At 37.3% G+C, this 17,021-nt stretch overlaps 1 long non-coding RNA gene across 5 annotated transcripts; it reads left to right on the top strand.

Annotated features, from left to right (window-relative positions):
• The first annotated feature begins 1,507 nt into the window (after positions 1-1,507).
• On the top strand, positions 1,508-16,799 carry LOC139935113 (uncharacterized). Of its 5 annotated transcripts, none has more exons than XR_011785758.1 (9): positions 1,508-2,217; positions 2,634-2,774; positions 4,189-4,346; positions 4,614-4,771; positions 10,362-10,534; positions 12,122-12,291; positions 12,928-13,036; positions 13,581-13,695; positions 14,217-16,799. It is a non-coding gene; the product is annotated as an uncharacterized lncRNA (long non-coding RNA). The 5 variants fall into 5 exon arrangements; XR_011785759.1 differs by having other exon boundaries at positions 4,166-4,346; XR_011785757.1 differs by having other exon boundaries at positions 2,634-2,790.
• The last annotated feature ends 222 nt before the right edge of the window (positions 16,800-17,021 follow it).

Genomic DNA, 17,021 nt, shown 5'->3' with positions numbered 1-17,021 from the left:
GTTTATTTAATGTGTGTTTAGTACCATCAAGGATCTATTAAGATTCCTTTAACCGTTATTTGTGGGGTGGGAGATGACAACCTTCACGTGGTCCACCCTGTTGTTAACTAATTGTCATCAAACAATGGAGCTATAATTTATATACTTGTTTGTATAGCTCTATGCACCAAACCAATGTTTTAATTATATTGGTCATGAAATTGTCTTTAGTGTTTATTTAATGTGTGTTTAGTACCTATAAGGATCTATTAAGATTTCTTTAACTGTTATTTGTGGGGTGGGAGATGACAACCTTTACGTGGTCCACCCTGTTGTTAACTAATTGTCATCAAACAATAGAGCTATATATACTTGTTTGTATAGCTCTATGCACCAAACCAATGTTTTAATTATATTGGTCATGACATTGTCTTTAGTGTTTATTTAATGTGTGTTTAGTACCATTAATGATCTATTAAGATTCCTTTAACTGTTATTTGTGGGGTGGGAGATGACAACCTTCACGTGGTCCACCCTGTTGTTAACTAATTGTCATCAAACAATAGAGCTATATATACTTGTTTGTATAGCTCTATGCACCAAACCAATGTTTTAATTATATTGGTCATGACATTGTCTTTAGTGTTTATTTAATGTGTGTTTAGTACCATTAAGGATCTATTAAGATTTCTTTAACTGTTGTTTGTGGGGTGGGAGATGACAACCTTCACGTGGTCCACCCTGTTGTTAACTAATTGTCATCAAACAATACAGCTTCATATACTTGTTTGTATAGCTCTTTGCACCAAACCAATGTTTTAATTACCAGGTCATGACATGGTCTTTAGTGCTATTTATATGGTGTTTAGGACCATTAAGGATCTATTAAGATTTCTTTAACATTTATTTGCGGGGTGGGAGATGACAACCTTCACGTGGTCCACCCTGTTGTTAACTATTTGTCATCCAACAATAGAGCTATATAAATACTTGTTTGTATAGCTCTATGCACCAAACAATTTTTTTAACTACAAGGTCATGACATTGTCTTTAGTGTTATTTATTGAGTACTCATTAAGGATGTATTAAGATTCCCTTTAACTGTTATTTGTGGGGTGGGAGATGACAACCTTCACGTGGTCCACCCTGCTGTTAACTAATTGTCATCGAACAATAGAGCTATATAAAACTTGTTTGTATAGATCTATTCACCAAACATATTTTTTTACATATTTTTTTATTACAAGGTCGTGACACTGTCTTTAGTGTTTATTTATAGCGTGTTAATGACAGTGGACACTATTGGTAATTGTCAAAAACTAGTCTTCACAGTTGGTGTATCTCATCATAATGCATAAAATTTGAGCTCAATTGGTCAGCGAAGTTGCGAGATATTAAGCAAGCTTGCAGAGTGTAGTCTAGATTTCGAGCCGTCCACGTAACTAAATCATACCGTGGCGGGCGCGCTTTGGCGATTCAACCGCGCGTAGTACACTATCCAGAATCAAGCACCATCGTCTTGGGCCAAGACTAATAACCGCAGGATGGAACCATCTATTTTCTACTCTTTGGAATAAATTAATTGCTCAAATTTAGGCGGAAAAGTTTCCGTATGGCGCCACCACTTTTTCATTCGAAATAAAATAATATAGTATCTAATTTACCTGATTGACATATCCCTTTTTGTAAAAATGAGTGAAAAAGTGGTGGCGCCATACGGAAAGTTATCCCCGAATTCCAAGGAGCTTACTTCGAACACTTCACGGAAGCACCGGGACGGACGACATGACCGGGGCGGAGACACGATCATGACGGGGAGAGATGAGCCAAAAACACGGTATGCATTCAGCCACGCGCAGGGCCCCGGGGAGGCCGAGATCACAGCAGTTAAAACTAGTATAAGTACAGTCGTACGACTCGTATCGTGTGAGTGTTTCAGCAAGGGCAAGTTGCGTACATTCAAGCAGACTTTCTTCCAAAGATCATGGTCCATGAAATTTTAGAGTGTGTCATATTTTGTCTTATGAGCGATATGTCAAGAAGGAGGTTTCAACTTCAATCTAGAAAGAAATCTTCAAGTAGGCCTACTTATCCTACAGTTATTTTTTCCAATGAGCGATATGTCAAGATACAAGTATTTAAGCATGGAGTAAGCAAGAAATCTTCAATGTGTTGTTTTTGTCTTATGAGCGATTGTTTCAAGAAAGAAATGTTCAAGCAAGAAATTTTCAAATACAGGTATGTTGTCTATTGGGAGATTTGGCTTTGTCAAGATACCCAGGTGTTTAAGCAAGAAATCTTCATTGTTCAAATTGAATTGTGTTTTGTTGTCTTGCCCAAGCAAATGAAATGTAGTGAGCGACTTAAGGTGAAAGTGTTCAACTAATTAGAAGTTCAATGTGCTAGGCCTGTATGTTAATTTTTTGTTTTTACCCACGCACCGATGTGTGTAAGCTCTGTATACTGAGTTTGTCAGTACTTTTTCCCGAGCCCCATGACAAAATATCAAAGGCATATTATTATTACTATTAACAGTATTTTTGACCACAAATCTGAAAAATTTTCCAAACTGACAGAAATTATTATTTTTTTTACCAAAAACTCAAACGTACAAAATTCTCAATAGATCTCATACGTTCTGTCATAACACGCAGGTCTTTTTGGCTTACAACTTCCTCTTATCAGCGAGTCAACCTTTAAGAGATGAGCACTCTCTCTGTTTCATTGGAAACATTTTCAATGTTGGAGAATTTCGTCAGGGAACTCTCAATAGCAGGCATTCTCGGCATTTTGTGGTAAAGGAGATTTTCGGTAAAATGTTTGTTCACCCTTTCACTCATCAAAACTGTTTCACAACAATAACATTTAGATGACTCGGGACAATGTGGGAACTGAAATGTGAAATTATATTGGCCAAGAAGTATTGTGTACTAGATACAAGGTTGAAATACTAGCCCCGTAAACTTAAGACTGTTACACTTGCAATTTAATTGTACCAACATTTAAGACAATCTGTATTAAATACACTGGACACTATAGGTAATTGTCAAAGACCAGTCTTCTCACTTGGTGTATCCAATTCTTCCTCCATGGTGTATTTCAACATATGCACAAAATAACAAACCTGTAAAAATTTGAACTCAATTGGTCATCGAAATTGCCATATAATGAAAGAAAAAACACCCTTGTCACACGAAGTTGTGTGCTTTCATGTGCTTGATTTTGAGACCTCAAATTCTAAAGCTGATGTCTCGAAATCAAATTCGTGGAAAATAACTTCTTTCTCGAAAACCACTTAACTTCACATGAAGCCGTTTCTCACAATGATTTATTATATCAACCTCTCCCCATTACTTGTTACCAAGTAAGTTTTTATGCTAATCATTATTTTGAGTAATTACCAATAGTGTCCACCACCTTTAACGAAATCTTACACATTCAACTCACTTTTTAGATGTCGTACCTACTTCCTGATTGCATTATTTAAATGTACAGGGAATAATTCATCCTTTAAAAAACCTTTGGTGGGGAATTTGATCTTTCATACATAAATCATTGGTTTTTAAATAGGGGAATCACTGTGTGGTGAAGCGGTTTTCAACTGGTGGTTTAATCCCAACAAGGCCTGGCTCTTGATAATTTTACCAAGAGGAAGTCAAGGTAAATTATCAAGAACCAGGCCTCGGCGGGTTTAAACCACTAGGTGAAAACCGATTCAACACACTTTGATTCCCATTCATGAATACTGTTTCGGTCAAAAACATGAACAATTCTTTGTAAAAAAGTAAAATAAATGTAAATTGTTTAATTGTTCAATGATTTCTTTCAACACAACACCCCTCCAGCTATGAAATGGTAAAGCTCTTCGCCGCCCTCGGGTAAGCAACTCCTTATAAGGGAATGCTGTGCGCGTTGCGTGTATTGTGTAATGTGGCATAACTGTTTCAGCTGTTGCTCTCGACTAATAGGCATGACAAAACTGTCTTATAAGAACAGGTGCAAGCTCGCGTGTCTCGCCCATGTTTCAACACTTTTTACTGGTCATAAACAAAGGTTTATACACACCCACGTGACGCGCTCTCCACCAATAGGAATAGCGAAACTGCCTGAGGTATTTATGAATAATGCTTGGTTGACTTAGAAAGGTTGGAATTTATTCCAAACTGTTTTAATAACACTGTGTTAGGTCATTTTCCCTCCAAATTGCAGCTAAAAGCTGAACAGGACAGTTGCAGCCTCTACACCCTACGCCTCTTCTTCCCGCCCTGAAATCTTACCTGCACCATTCTTCTTGTACTACTTGCTGTTCTCCACAGTCCAAGAGTGGCTGCGCCTCAGATGATGCATGCACACCCTATAGGCCTAAGGTAATCCATGTTTACTGTTTGCTTGCTCTGCTAGTATCCTTGATTATATGGGCACATGTAATAACTCTGTCTCGCCCATGTTTCAACACTTTTTACTGGTCATAAACAAAGGTTTATACACACCCACGTGACGCGCTCTCCACCAATAGGAATAGCGAAACTGCCTGAGGTATTTATGAATAATGCTTGGTTGACTTAGAAAGGTTGGAATTTATTCCAAACTGTTTTAATAACACTGTGTTAGGTCATTTTCCCTCCAAATTGCAGCTAAAAGCTGAACAAGACAGTTGCAGCCTCTACACCCTACGCCTCTTCTTCCCGCCCTGAAATCTTACCTGCACCATTCTTCTTGTACTACTTGCTGTTCTCCACAGTCCAAGAGTGGCTGCGCCTCAGATGATGCATGCACACCCTATAGGCCTAAGGTAATCCATGTTTACTGTTTGCTTGCTCTGCTAGTATCCTTGATTATATGGGCACATGTAATAACTCTCTCTCCCCATAAAAAGCACAAGTCTTTGCAAACACTTTCAACAATGTCAACCAATGGGACAACACCTGGTTGATTTTGTCTTTCAACATTTAACTGGACCTAATGGAGAGGGAGTTTCATTGAGAACGATTTACTCAGTCCGCACTAATGAAATGTTTTCAGTATTTTGTTCTGTATGCCTATGATATGAAACCATAAAATCACTGAAAATTGTTTGACCCCCAAATCTGAATACTTGACCCATGCAGGCGCCACAGATTTTTGGGGATTTTGACCAAAACACCCAAACTCAAAAAATCTTCAATTAATCTCAAACTTTTGCTGATGTACTAAATCTGCACCGATGAATTGTCTTCAGTAGTCTGTTCTGTATCATTTGGTAGCATACAATTGTTCACCCCAAATCTGAAAATTCGACCCGTGCCAGCATCACAGTTTTTTGGGGAACTTTGTCCATACCCGGGTATGGTCGACTTTTTTTCATTTCAGACCAAAAATCCAAACTCACAAAATTCTCTTGAAGTCTAATAATTTTGGTTGTTTACCCAGTCTCTAAAATCATCGGAAATTGTGTGATCCCAAAATGAAAATTGTGTCCATACCCGGGTATGGTCGACTTTTTTCATTTCGGACCAAAAGTCCAAACTCACAAAATTCTCTTGAAATCTAAGTATTTTGGTTGTTTAGCCAGTCTCAACTGATAAAATGTCTTCAGTAGTCCGTTCTGTATCATTTGGAACCATAAAATCATCGGAAATTTTTGGACTCCAAATCTGAAAATTTTGTCCACACCCAGGTATGGTCGACTTTTGTCATTTCGGACCAAAAATCCAAACTCACAAAATTCTCTATAAATCTAATAATTTTGGTTTTTTACCCAGTCTCAACTGATAAAATGTCTGCAGTATTCCGTTCTGTACCATTTTGAACCATACAATCATCGGAAATTGTTTGACCCCAAAACGAAAATTTTGTCCATACCCAGGTGTGGTCGACTTTTTTCATTTCGGACCAAAAATCCAAACTCACAAAATTCTCTTGAAATCTAATAATTTGGGTGATTTAGCCAGTCTCAACTGATAAAATGTCTTCAGTAGTCCGTTCTGTATCATTGGGAACCATAAAATCATCAGAAATTTTTGGACTCCAAATCTAAAAATTTTGTCCATACCCGGGTATGGTCGACTTTTTTCATTTCGGACCAAAAATCCAAACTCACAAATTTCTTTATAAATTTACTAATTGTGGTTGTTTAGCCAGTTTCAACTGATAAAATGTCTTCAGTAGTCCGTTCTGTATCATTGGGAACCATAAAATCATCGGAAATTGTTTGGCCAAAACGAAAATTTTGTCCATACCCGGGTATGGTCGACTTTTTTCATTTCGGACCAAAAATCCAAACTCACAAAATTCTCTTGAAGTCTAATAATTTTGGTTGTTTAGTCAGTCTCAACTGATAAAATGTGTTCAGTAGTCCGTTCTGTATCATTTAGAACCATAAGATCATCGGAATTGTTTGACCCCAAATCTGAAAATTTTGTCCATACCCGGGTATGGTCGACTTTTTTCATTTGGGACCAAAAATCTAAACTCACAAATTTCTCTATAAATCTAATAATTTTGGTTTGTTGCCCAGACTCCACTTGTAAAATGTCTGCAGTAGTCCGTTCTGTACCATTTTGAACCATACAGTCATCGGAAATTGTTTGACCCCCAAACGAAAATTTTGTCCATACCCAGGTGTGGTCGACTTTTTTCATTTCGGACCAAAAATCCAAACTCACAAAATTCTCTTGAAATCTAATAAGTTTGGTGATTTAGCCAGTCTTAACTGATAAAATGTCTGCAGTAGTCCGTTCTGTACCATTTTGAACCATACAATCATCGGAAATTGTTTGACCCCAAAACGAAAATTTTGTCCATACCCAGGTATGGTCGATTTGTTTTTTATTTTGGACCAAAAATCCAAACTTACAAATTTCTCTAAAAATCTAATAATTTTGGTTTGTTACCCAGACTCAACTTGTAAAATGTCTTCAGTAGTGTGGCTGTATCATTTGAAACCATAAAATTCTCGAATTTTTTTAAAACCTAAGTCTGAAAATGTTGACAATACCGGCATGGTTCGATTTTTTCATTTCGGACCGGAATTAAACGCCCTCGTTCGCCATTATTTTAAAAGCATAAGTGCACATTGCATATGCAGTTGTGTCTGACCCGTTTAAAACCGTCCATGTAGTAAATTAAAACGCCTTTGGTCAACGGAGCACGTTCACCGTTATTTTACAAGCATAAGTGCATGTCAAGAATAACATGGGAAATGTTCGGCTGTCGGATATTCGCTGCAATCATAAAACACGTGAATATTCATGCTGCATAGGTTCAGTGAGCTCGCTTACAGGTGCACGTACATGTACAGTCATGTACCCCTTCGCATAGAGCCCGACAGTTTGCATATGCAAAAGTGTCCAGAGCATAAAGTTTTGTATGGCGGACACAATCGCATCTGCTACCGGCATGGGCAAATTTTCAGATTTGTGATCAAACAATTTTTGGTGATTTTATGGTTTCAAATGATACAGAGTGCACTACTAAAAGACATTTCATCAGTGCTGACTAATAGTAAATCAACCAGAGTTTGAAATATAATGAGAATATTGTGAAATTGAGTTTTTAGTCAAAAATCTGAAAAATGTGCCAAGCCTGTGTCGCATGCAATTATGTCCTTTATGCAATATCCAGAGGGTTTTGCATATGCAATCTTGTCCGCCCGGACGCTGCTGCATTATGCAATTGTGTCTGCCCTGACACATTTGCATATGCAGGTGTGTCCACCCGTTTTAAACCTTCCATGCAGTAAGCTTAAATGCCCTTGGTCAACGGAACACGTTCGCCATTATTTTACAAGCATAAGTGCATGCTGTCATGAATGACATGGGAAATGTTGGATATTCGCTGCAATCATAAAATACGTGAATATTCATAATACGTAGGTTCAGTGCATGCAAGCTCGCTTACGGGCGCACATACATGTACAGTCATGTACATGTCCGCTAGACGTTTTTGCGTAGCTAGCCCTGGAAAGTTTGCATATGCACTATGTGTACTCTATCATTTGAAACCGTAAAATCACCGAAAATTGCTTGATCTCAAAACTGAAAATTTGCCCTTGATAGCAGATGCAATTGTGTCCGCCATGCAAAACTTTCCGCTCCAGACAATTTTGCATATGCAAACCGGGGCTATGCAAAAAACCTGTAAGCGAGCACGTGCATGTACTGAACTTACGTATGCAGCATGAATATTCACGTATTTTATGATTGCACCGAATACCAACAGCCGAACATTTCCCATTTCATTCATGACACACACTTTTGCTTGTAAAAAAATGCCAAACGTGTTCCGTCGACCAAGGGCGTTTAATTTACTGCATGGATGGTTTTGCACTGGGCGGGCACAACTGCACATGCAAATGTGTCCGCAAATGTGTCCGGACAGACACAATTGCATTATGCAGCAGTGTCCGAGCGGACACAATTGCATTGTGCAGCAGCGTCCGGGCGGACACAATTGCTTATGCAAAAGTGTCTGGCGAACATTATCGCATAATCGCATATGCGATAATGTCTGCTGGATAATATTGCATAGAGGACACAATTGCATGCGACACCGGCTCGGCACATTTTTCAGATTTTTGACTAGAAACTCGACTTCAAAAAGTTCTCGTTCGGCAAACTTTTCAGATTTAGGGTGAAAAATGTTCACATGATTTTATGGTTCCCAATGATACAGAACGGACTACTGAAGACATTTTATCAGTTGAGACTGACTAAACAACCAAAATTGTTAGACTTCAAGAGAATTTTGTGAGTTTGGATTTTAGGTCCGAAATGAAAAAATCGAACCATGCCGGTACGGTCAAAATTTTCAGATTTAGGGTGAAATTTTTTCGATAATTTTATGGTTCCAAATGATACAGCACGGACAACTGAAGACATTTTATCAGTTGAGACTGGCTAAACAACCAAAATTATTAGACTTCAAGAGAATTTTGTGAGTTTGGATTTTAGGTCCGAAATGAAAAAAATCGAACCATGCCGGTATGGTCAAAATTTTCAGATTTAGGGTGAAATTTTTTCCGATGATTTTATGGTTCCAAATGATTCAGCACGGACTACTGAAGATATTTTACATGTGGAGTCTGGGTATAAAACCAAAACTTTTAGATTTAAATAGAATTTTGTGAGTTTGGATTTTTGGTCCGAAATAAAAAATAATAGAACTATGTCGGTATGGTCAAAATTTTTCAGACTTGGGGTCAACAAATTTCCAATGATTTTATGGTTCCAAATAATAATACAGAACGGGCTACTGAAGACATTTTATCAGTTGAGACTGGCTAAACAACCAAAATGTGTAGATTCAAAGAAAATTTTGTGAGTTTGGATTGTAATGGAGAGCTGTTGTTAGTATACCATTGTGAGAAACGGAGCTCTGAATTAAGTAACGTGTAGTTTTCGAGAAAGAAGTAATTTTCCACGAAATTAATTGTGATACCTCGAGGTTTAGAACTTTAGGTCTCGAAATCAACCATAAACGCACACAACTTCATAGGACAAGGGTGTTTTTTCTTTCATTAATTTCATTTTCTTTTCACAACTTCGATGACCAATTGAGGTCAAATTTTCACAAGTTTGTAATTATTTTATGCATAATGTTGAGATACACCAGCTGTGAAGACTCGTCTTTGACAGTTACCAATAGTGTCCAGTGTCTTTAAGTTTACTGTCTTTACAAGTGAAAAACATCAAATCATTTCAATTAAATTAAATTAAATTAAAACAATTCTCTCCAAATATTTTGTGAAATTCTTTCGCGGCGTCGTATATTTATTCACGACAAGTCGCGAATATTTTCGCGACGTCGTATATTTACTCACGACAAGTCGCGAATATTTTCGCGACTAGTCGCGAATATTTTTTACGACGTCGTGAATAATTCTGCGACTAGTCGTGACTAAATCGCGACTAGTCGTAAATATTGTTTTCAGTAACTTGAGTGTGTATTACACGGCGCGCGTAGAGAGCCAAGCTATGACGATTGTAGCCACTCGGCTATGTGTATGGGGCCCATGTTTTATCCAGTAGAATTGTTATCGAAGTTCGAAAAAACAGAGTCTGATTTTCATCAATATTTCGGGGGTTTTCAAGGTTGAATTACTCCCAACCCAAATAATTCTGAATGCTAAAGGATTATTACTCTAAACGTTACTCTAACCCTAACTCACTTACAACACTTACAAGCACCGACTGACACTTGCGGATACCTACCGTGAAACCCCATACCAGACATTGAATGCAAAATCACCAACCAGTTTTTGTTTTTTTATTCAGTCCCTAAGCCATCAGAAAATCAAAAACCCACATACTGCATCTTAGCCCTCTGCATCATCCTGCCCTCGGATCTTTGGTCAACCCATGATGATTGTTTGTTTTCTCTTCATTTTCGATCTTTGTGCCTAGTGTTTGTTTTTGATGACATGATGGGTGCCGAGTGAGCTATTCAGATGCAGCATTGACATCCGGCATGAGGAGTGGATGGAAGAAGTTCAGGGAGCTGGCCCCATTTTTTAAATAAAAGGGGCCGTCCCTGAAGATGAAGGGCTAGGTATACACCACCTTCAACTGCTACCCAAGTATGTTCAATGATTAAAACCATCTTAAACACTTGTAAGAACTAATGGCTACTCTAATGGCATGCTTGTAGTAGGCCTGTAGGGATTGAGAGGTCTTTAAAACATCTGCCACACTGATGAGGCTACAGAGATGATTTTGTCATACATCAATTTCTGCAAAGCCATGATCATCCCAAAAAAGGTGTACACTTCTAACACTTGCCCCAGTTTTTCACTGCCTGTATCAATGGTCTTTGGATATTGGTCTGAAGGTATTTGTATCTTATATGGTCAACTCTGATATCCAAAATGCCCAAACAAGTTGCTATGAACAATTATTGACCATGGCCCTTTGTTATTGCTATGAAGTGTTTTGAGCAGATTATTAAATGTATGTATTTGTCACAAACCACAGATCGATCCATCAGTTTGCTTATAGAGCAAAACAAGGTGTAGGAGATGCTGTCTTTACTTTACTACACAAAAAATGCTCATCTTGAAACAATACAGCGACTTACGCTAGAGTTTCTTTTTGGATCTGTCATCCACAATTAATATAGGCTAAATTGTTGATGGATCAAATGCATAGCGTGGATGTAAACCCTATTAGTTGTGGATTTATAACAATAACAATAATAACAAAACATTCCCCAAATCGCTTAACAGCTAAATATAAAAGCTATAAGAAAACAAAACTGAAAGTAAATTTCTGAATTAAAACCCACAATAAAATTATATAAAATAGGCAAGTCCAGGTGTTACCTTAGTTAAACCATTAAAAAAAGTACAAACTACAAAAGGGTTCCAAATATTCTGTAAAACTATAGTAGTTAAAAATTTAAAAGTTAAAAGCGAAAAAGATTAGGGATTTGTTTAACTGTTCGATAGAAGAGCGTTTGTCGCAGTAATGTTTACATTTTTGGGGTGTAACAAAGAAAAATTTACAAACCAATGACCTGTGCAGTACAGTGGTTTGTCTCATACCATCATAAAAATCATTATCAAATCTGCTAGTTTGAGATCAATCTGCCATCTGGGTCAAGATAAAATTGTGAAAAACCAATGACACACTCTGCATGATATCGACTACCAACCAAAACTTCATAAAATGCTCACTTTGCGGAAATTGTTTTTTATTTTAAATTTACTCATCAATATGACGCTTCAGACAGGAGCACTCTGTATAGCATAACTTGCAAGTTCCTTAAATGCAATAAGTCTCATTCGACTCTCATGATAATTTTGTTTATGTTTTCTGCCATTGCATCAATGCCACAATGCCACTGATTACCTAATGTACCATTTTGTGGGTAAAACTCCATGTCAATATCAGTTACGGTAGCCTTGTTCTTTTTTGTCTTGCCTAAAAAAGACGCACGATACTGCACAATCTTTGAGGTATCCATGGTACCACATTGATTCCCAAAATTGCAACAAAGATTTTTCATCATGTACTCTTTATTTTACTTATCAAGAAAGAAAACCTGAAGGGAAACTGACTTGGTAGATCTTAAACAACTTAGGTTTGAACAAGGAAAAGTTTACTGGAGCGGCCCGCTTCAGTACATTTTTCTTTGTTCAAGCCCCATTGCTTTATTTTACTTACAGGAATCGTGGACAGTTAAACAATCAAAGATGTGCGAGAAGATTTGCGAAAAGATGGGCAGGGAGGCAGCCCAGCAAGGCCTAGTGCACAGGATGTTCAAGTGCCTTCTGATGCCAAGAAGCTTTTCTGTAGTGAAACCCTTTCAATCATCACGCAAGACACACATGGCAATGTACACTCAAGTTTTTTTTCTCTTCTAGATTTAATTAAGTTGAACAGTTTTCATTAAAATGACCTAGTTGTGGCACATTGAAGCCAACTTTGTGCGGCTGCCTTCTACACAAGTTTGGCAAGTCATTGGTGTCTTTAGGTATGCATGAATTTAATCAGCATTATGGAAAAAGCTTATTGCCTTCATGGAAGAAGTCGTTCCCAGTGGTGTATATTTTCACTGTGCAACTATTTCCCAGAATACCTAATTCTTGGTCTTAACCCCTGGAACTTTGAGTTTGAAACATCCTATAATGGATAGCTGGCGTGCTAGGCTTAAATTTTTTAGCAGCTCTGATTTCAGTCCTTTTTGCTTTCCATTGTTGACAACTTGAAGCCGCAATGCAAGCTGCCTCAATGTTTTGTGCAAGGGGAACGTCAACACCAAAACCTCATGTATTATGTGCCCATTTGTACTCTTGGATGTAGAGAAGAAGTGTATGTAACAGTGCATGTCATCTCACAGTCTTTGATTTCACACGTAGTGCATAATGAGAAAGGTATTAAAGCCAATCTGAATTTCATAACATATTTCTATCGATGTTGAAACTGGTTCGTGTAATTTTCTAAATTCTGAATGTTGGTGTTTTCTTTGCAGGTCTACAAGAGACATGACCTGAAAAGCTCATAGTTGAATGAGAAGATGGAAAACCTCTTCAAATGTTTAGGTTCTGCTCAGATTTTGTTTGGCGATGAGGGATGTTCAGGTAATACTGATTTGAATTATCATTGACAACAATGACCAATGGTCCATGTATAAAAAAATACATTTATAACAGGACTGAAGAATGATCCATATCGATATATAGTCGATATAAATTGTGTTTTTTCCTTCTTTTTTAGAGAACAATATATTTTACTCCACAAATAATACGAACAACAGTTACATATTATAGATAGCCTTTGATTTGGACCCTTTGCGTTTTGTATGTGTAAATGTAGACTGAGGTAGCTTCAAGATGATATACAAGTAGGGGGTATGAGAAATCAATGGCACATGTGCAATTACCAAACCACATAATAAATGAAAATCTTTTTGAAAAACAGAGGGGTTTGATCTTAATAGAACAAAAGCCACACTCCTGTCAGCAAAAAAAAGAATAATAAAAAATTCCACCCTTCTACATGGAAGAGCGTATTAACAGTTCATACTGTTGTAAATCTGTTCTGGTGGCTGTTATCCTTGCTCATCACAGAAATTTTTTAAAAATCCAGGTCAGTTAAGTTGATGTTCAAATATTTTATTTGCAGATATGGTTAAACAGAGTGAGATATATCTTCAAGTTTGATGGGAAATCAAGCATCATCATTATTTGTGTCATGGTCGGTTCTGCACTTAAGCTTGCAAGAAGAAGATTGGAATCAGGTCAGTGCATTGTATCAATGAGAATGGGTAATTTTTGTTGTTTATGCATAATTTACATGATGTTGTTAAATGGACAATGCAATCGCCACAGAAAACATAATATCAAAGATATCATGAGAGGCGTTATTTGGAGATGATGGAATCTCCTTTTGTGTGTATGTTGGTGAAGATAGAGACTATACATTCGTCAGAACCCCTGAAGAATGTGCCTATGAATATCATGAGAGGCGTTGTTTGCCAATATTAGTTATGGTAGCCTTGTTCTTTTTGTCTTGCCTTAAAAGGCGCACAATATGGCACAATCTTTAGGGAATCCATGTACCACATTGATTCCCAAAATTGCAACAAAGATTTTTCATCATGTACTCCTTACTTTACTTATCAAGTAGGAAAACCTGAAGGGAAACTGACTTATGGTAGATCTTAAACAACTTAGGTTTGAACAAGGAAATGTTTACTAGAGCGGCCGACCTCAGAACAATTTTCTCTGTTCAAACCCCATTGCTTTACTTTACTTGCAGCAATCATTGAGAATGAGACATTTATAAGATGTGCGAGAAGATTTGCGACAAGATGTGCAGGGAGGCAGCCCAGCAGGCCTGATGGAAACACTGTTGAAGAGATTCGAGCCCTTAAAGAACCTTTTGATGCCAAGAAGCTTTTTTGTAGACACACAAGTTGCAGTCCTTCGAAAATTTAGGTAAACACAATTTAAGTTTTCTTTTACGTTCCAGGTTGTGTATGATTTTACTGTCTTTGTTTTTTAGAGAACTAAGGCCTTGTGTACTATCAAATTTTGCCTAAAATGTTTGAAAGGGTAAACTGTAAAACTTTGCTCTTAAAAATTACAGTAATTTACTGTCAGCTGAGTTGCCAGTAAGTAACTGTGATTTTTACCGGCATTAGGGGCGAATTCAAAATTAAACAATCGGTAACTCGGGGTAAATCTTCATTTTCCCCCGGGGTATTACGAGGCAAAAGGAAGTCGGACCATAATGAGCTAATTATCTACAGGTCAATGAACATCGCTCTTGGGGCCACAGAGAGCCCAGTTTACTTCTCTGATATCGCTGCAGGCAGCCCTTTGGTTTGGCAGAGGCTCATTTAATTCGTAATTGATACTGTTCAACAATAGATAAGTGGAGTTTGTGGTCCATTGGTTTCTTTAGAACCGATGAGTACCTGAATGGATCAGCAGACCATTTATTGGAGCAGCCAGGCAGCTGTCACTAATCCGATCATCCCTTGCTAAAGTAATCCCACACAAAAATCTTGCCTTTTGTTAAATTGCTCTTTGTATCCGCGGTCACCCAACCATGCCCAAGTTGACCCAGCATGTGCAGATGGATATTCATGACTCTATTGTTCGTATGCAAGGCTGTAAATACCCTGTATTACCTCGGGTGATTCTTAAAAAGCCCCCGAGTTACCGCTTGTTTAATTTTGAAATTGTCCCTTACTGTAAATAAAATTTAAAACAAATAAGTAAAAACAGAGTTTGGAGTTTTAACACATTTCTATTATAGCACAACTAGCCAACTTGACGTAAAGTGATTTGTGTGTAAACGGATTTTGTACAGTATGCAGTTCATTTAATTAGGCATATTGAAGAATATTGATGTAAACACAATGCTTACTGCATGGATGTTTTGTTCAAGCTAAATCACCCAGCAGGTGAACTATTTTACAAAGATGTAACAGAAATGAGACAAACTCAGCTTCTTTGTGTTACCTGTGATCATCACTTGTCTAATCCATACAACGAAATTAGTAAAGGATCTTTTTCAAGTACAAAAGATTTTGAAATTTTGAAAAGCTTTGTGTGTTGGGCGCAAAAGCTAATGTACGCCAAATTGAATTATGTGGAACACAATTGGCATAGCTATTATTAACAGCGCGTATTACACACCGACCGACGCGCAAAAAACGCAAATGAAACAGTGTCACACTGTCTATACCTGGTAAATTAAGTTGCTTTAAACATAAGGGCATTTATGAACGGGAATAAAAGAGTAGTGACTCCATATCTAAAGCGGACGTTTAAATCCTTGCAGGGTCGTTACGGTGCGATAAAGGCCCTCGCCTTCCGCTCAAGCCTTTATCACATGGCCACAACCCTGCCATTTTTAAACGTCCGTTTAAGAACTCGTCGCCTACTCTTTGATTCCCTTATTAATTTCATTGTGTATTCCAAATGTAGGGCAACAGATCTACGAATCATTGTATGTATTTGTTTTTCTTGTCCCAGTGCTAACTAAATTAACCATAATAATAATGTGGCCTTTGTGTACTTATCAAATTTGTACAAAGCTATTGGGTTAGTTACTAAAATTTGTACTTACCAAGGTTTGCCTGAAATTGTGTATTAGGTCTTGTGTACTGATAAGATTTTGCATTAAATTTGCCAGAAATTGTGTACAAGGCTATTGTACCTCAGCCTCCTTTACTAAAATTTAAACTTTGCCGAAAATGTTTGTACAGTGCTTTATACAGCCTTGTGTACTTATAAAACTTTGCCTGAAAAAGTGTTCAAATGTGCTACTTGTATAGCATTTGCTACAAAATGTGTAAAAGGCTTGTGTGTTTGGAAATGTGTTTAAAGCCATTATACACTTTCCGTACAGAAAAAACACTTTGCTTGAAAATGTAAGAGCTAGTACTTACTAGACTGGTGCATATGTCTTGTGTAGTTGTCAAATGTTGCTTGAAAATGTTTACAAGGCCTCGTGTACTTTTTCTCCTAAAATTATCAAATTTTGCCTGAAACTGTATCTCAGGCCTATATAATAATAATAATATAGCCTTGTACAGTTGCCATATTTTGCCTGAACGTTATCAAACCTTGCCTGAATCTGACAAGGCTTAGGAAATGTGTGTTATCAAGTTTGGTTGACAATGTTTGTGTTGAAAACTATAGCCTTGTGTACAAATTCTGAACTATCACATTTTGCCTGAAAAGATGTACAGGCCTTGCGTACTTACAAAAGTGTTGTTCTTAAACTAAAACTGTTGAACTATTGTGTACAAGACTGTAGCCTTGTGTAATAATTAAATTTTGCCTGAAATTATCAAATTTTGCCTGAAATTATCAAATTTTGCCTGAAAATAAGTACAAGACTATACGGTACACAAGGCTTGTGTACTTCCCTGTAGCATGTCAGTTACAATCTTGTCTGACTTAGAATAACTTTTACTCATTGATGCAGTCTGCTTACCGCAAATTCCATAGTACCGAAACTGCTCTGTTGAAAATTCAAAACGATTTGTTAATGGCTATGAATAGAAAACATGTTACCCTGTTGGTTTTATTACATTTAAGTGCTGCA

The sequence above is a fragment of the Asterias amurensis genome, chromosome 3, assembly GCF_032118995.1.
Source record: "Asterias amurensis chromosome 3, ASM3211899v1".
Taxonomy (NCBI): Eukaryota; Metazoa; Echinodermata; class Asteroidea; order Forcipulatida; family Asteriidae; genus Asterias; species Asterias amurensis.
The sequence above is the reverse complement of the archived record's forward strand: the minus strand, read 5'-3'. Positions and strand labels throughout refer to the sequence as shown.